We start from the raw sequence: 3405 nt of genomic DNA on the forward strand, positions 1-3405 counted from the left end.
GTAGTACACGCACGCTTCCGCATTCGGACTGACGGGGAACGGCAAGCACCCCCAGTGATCGATGTAAATGACTGTAAATCGATCCAGCGCCTCTACAGGAACAACAGGAGGTGAGCAGTCCGACTTATCACCGCCGGGGAGAGTGCAAGATGTGAAATCTCGAGCGAGGACGTTGAGAAGTACTTCACAGAGATGCTGGCGCCCAGGCCAGCACTAGACGACCCCCTGGCCAGCACTAGACGACCCCCAAGCACTACAAGCAATCCCTGAACCGCCAGACGATCGTGCAGAACTCAACGTGGCTGCGTTTAGGGAGGGCGAAGTGGAAATTAGATTGTCAAAAGCAGAGAACACTGCACCGGGTGACGACAGAATAACGTACCGACACTGGCAACAAGTCGACCCAGAGTGCAAGGTTCTCACAGCAATATTCAACATCTGCCTGCACCACAAGTGAATACCCCAGTCGTGGAAAACATCGCGAACTATCCTGATCCCGAAAGATGGGGACCCTGAAGCCATCACCAACTGGCGCCCAATCGCCTTGTGTCGTACCATATACAAACTGTACACAGGGTGCTTGGCTGCCCGTCTGAGAAGCTGGATCGTGCACAACAATGCACTTTGCAATGCCCAGAAGGGGTTTATGCCAACGGACGGCGTGCTGGAGCACAACTTCATCCTCCAGCACTACCTTGACGAAGCACGAGGAGGAAACAGTGACGTCTACATTGCGTCGCTGGACCTGACGAACGCGTTTGGATCAGTGCCAACCGAGCTGATCGACGCCTCCCTCCGCCGGATGGGTGCAGGACAAGCCTTCATCGACGTCGTCCAGAGCATCACAAGGGACAACTCTACGAGGATCATGACGGCCGATGGTGAAACGAACGTGATTCCTGTGCACTGTGGAGTCCGCCAAGGCTGCCCTATCAGTGGGCTCTTGTTCAATATTGCAATTGAACCTATCTTACGAACGGCCATTGCAACTGGCCTTGATACCGATCCTGACTTCAAACACCCCTGCCTGGCCTATGCAGATGACATCACACTGCTGGCCAGAACTGAAGCAGGTCTACAGAGCCTCCTGGACGTCACAACGGCGACCTGTGGGGACCTGAGACTGGCTCTAAACCCCAGAAAATGCTCCTCTATGCATATGTCTGGGAGACAGCCAAGGGGAATGAGAAATACGACCTTCAACATCGGCGAGACGAACATCAACTGCCGTAGAAACGGCGAAGAAACTAAGTTCCTTGGCCGGCCAGTAGGATTCCACCTACTGCCAAATTCTACAGCAATTGACGAATTCAAGAAGCTGGGGGAAGCCATACTGACCAGCAAGTTGGCGCCCTGGCAAAGGATTGATGCTCTAAAGACCTTTGTATTCCCCACGACGGTATTCGCCATGAGAACGTGGCAGCTGAGGAAGGGAGACTGGCAGGAGCTTGATGATCATCTAAGGAAATTAATCAAGTCAACACTCTATCTCCCGACCCGAGCTACAAATGACTACCTATATGGCAGCGCAGCGGCAGGCTCCTGTGGAATCCCCCTTGCTGCAGAGGACTCAGACGTGTTTGTGATTGATTCGGCCTTCAAACTTCTTACTACGCCGGACCAAGACACAAGAAACATCGCGAGAGAGGACTGCACCAAGGTCGTGACCCGGAGACTACGAGAAGACGCTACATTAGTGAATGTCTGCCAATACCTGTCCAAGGAAGCAATGGCTCAGCGGCCGACTGATCACGAAACAGTCTGGTCCAGAGCAAGAAATGCATCAGCAAGACTAGACACGAAATGGTCTGCCGACGGCGAAGAGTTAGCACTAACATGCGGGGAACGGACCATGACAAAGAAGGAGAGAAGACTCGTGGCAAGGAACATCCGCAATCACCATCGTGGACTCAGAGACGAACGCCTGCAGGACAAGCCGGACCAAGGAAAAGTGATGAAGCAAGTCGCAAAAGTCCGAGCCTCGTCCTCCTTCATCTACGACGGAGCATTCACTACCTTCGCAGACTGGAGGTTCATCCACAGGGCTAGGCTTAATCTCCTCCCCCTCAATGGAGCAAGGCGCTTCAATGTTAACTCTGACAAACGTTGCAGGCGTTGCAGGAACCCAAACGAGACTCTACCACATGTTCTTAACCACTGCATGAAGCTGTCCAACCCCATGAACAAGCGCCACAATGCACTAGTTCAACGGATCGTGAAAGCTGCTGAAGGACGATTCTGGAAGGTCATCACGGCGAATCAGCAGATCCCTGGCATCGACAGCAACCTACGGCCGGACATTGTCCTCGAGAAGAATGGAGAAGTCCTCCTCGTCGACGTGACGTGCCCCTTCGAGAACGGCGAAGCCTCCCTGGATGAAGCCAGGCTGCGAAAGGAGCAGAAATATGCGCCGATTGCAGCTGCGCTGAGACGGACCTACAAGCAGGTTACTGTCCACGCCTTCATCGTGGGCTCACTAGGCTCGTACGATCCGAGGAATGACAAGTTGATGAACAGGCTCGCCTCCAAGAAGTACCAGAAGCTCTTCAGGAAGCTCTGCGTCACCGATACGATTCGATGGTCGAGGATGATCTACATCGAACACGTGACCGGCGCCCGGCAGTATTGATTTCCATTTATTTGTGCTATCTCTTGCAGGACCATGCCATTTCTTTCAGAATATGTCTATGCTATTTGTTTCAGGAATTTGCATTATTATGAGTTCCATTGTAAAATTTCCATATGCAGCCCTCTGTGGGAATTGTCACAAGGCATTATGTACAACTCCTGTAACATTATTCAATAAACAAATAATCTGTTCTTATCAGCTTAATATCTGATACGATCCCCATGTGGGATCCTCGATATTAAACTGATTTTTGCAACATGGCGAAGTGCTAGGAGCTTGCTCCACCTTTGCCGCGGATCGGCCCGGTATTGCAGTACCTCTGGGATCGGTCCACTCCCTTCGGGGAGACCAAAAACAACCCTATCAACTAGACAAAATCAAGTAGGAGACGATGATGTTAATTGGTTATGTTCATTAATGAATCGTGTTAATTTGATTTGCAGTAATTACTTCACACCAGCCAGCATCGTATGAGGAAAAAGCCTTGGAACGAGCAGCAGAAGTGAGTCAGTCGAGTCCGGGTTTGATGGGTCGAAGCTAAACAACTGCAACGAGTTAGAGGAAGGAAGGAAGGAAGGAAGGAAGGAAGGAAGGAAGGAGAAAGAAGGTGAGTAATATCATTTAATATCTTTTGATTGAAGATTATGTGAGCAAATACGATGGTTTGGAAAGAAAGAAGTTGATTTTATGAATGGGGGGTTGCCAGTTGGTGCAATATTAATTGATTTTCTTTTCTTTTCTGAGATAGGTTATATAGGGTGAAGTTTTTCTCTATT

The 3405-nt window shown here is 50.4% G+C and overlaps 1 non-coding gene across 1 annotated transcript; it reads left to right on the forward strand.

Moving 5' to 3' along the window:
- The first annotated feature begins 2783 nt into the window (after positions 1-2783).
- On the forward strand, positions 2784-2968 carry LOC123751202 (U2 spliceosomal RNA). Its single transcript, XR_006772079.1, has one exon. It is a non-coding gene; the product is annotated as a U2 spliceosomal RNA (small nuclear RNA).
- Positions 2969-3405: the final 437 nt, after the last annotated feature.

Source organism: Procambarus clarkii, unplaced genomic scaffold, assembly GCF_040958095.1.
Source record: "Procambarus clarkii isolate CNS0578487 unplaced genomic scaffold, FALCON_Pclarkii_2.0 HiC_scaffold_116, whole genome shotgun sequence".
In the NCBI taxonomy this organism is placed as follows: Eukaryota; Metazoa; Arthropoda; class Malacostraca; order Decapoda; family Cambaridae; genus Procambarus; species Procambarus clarkii.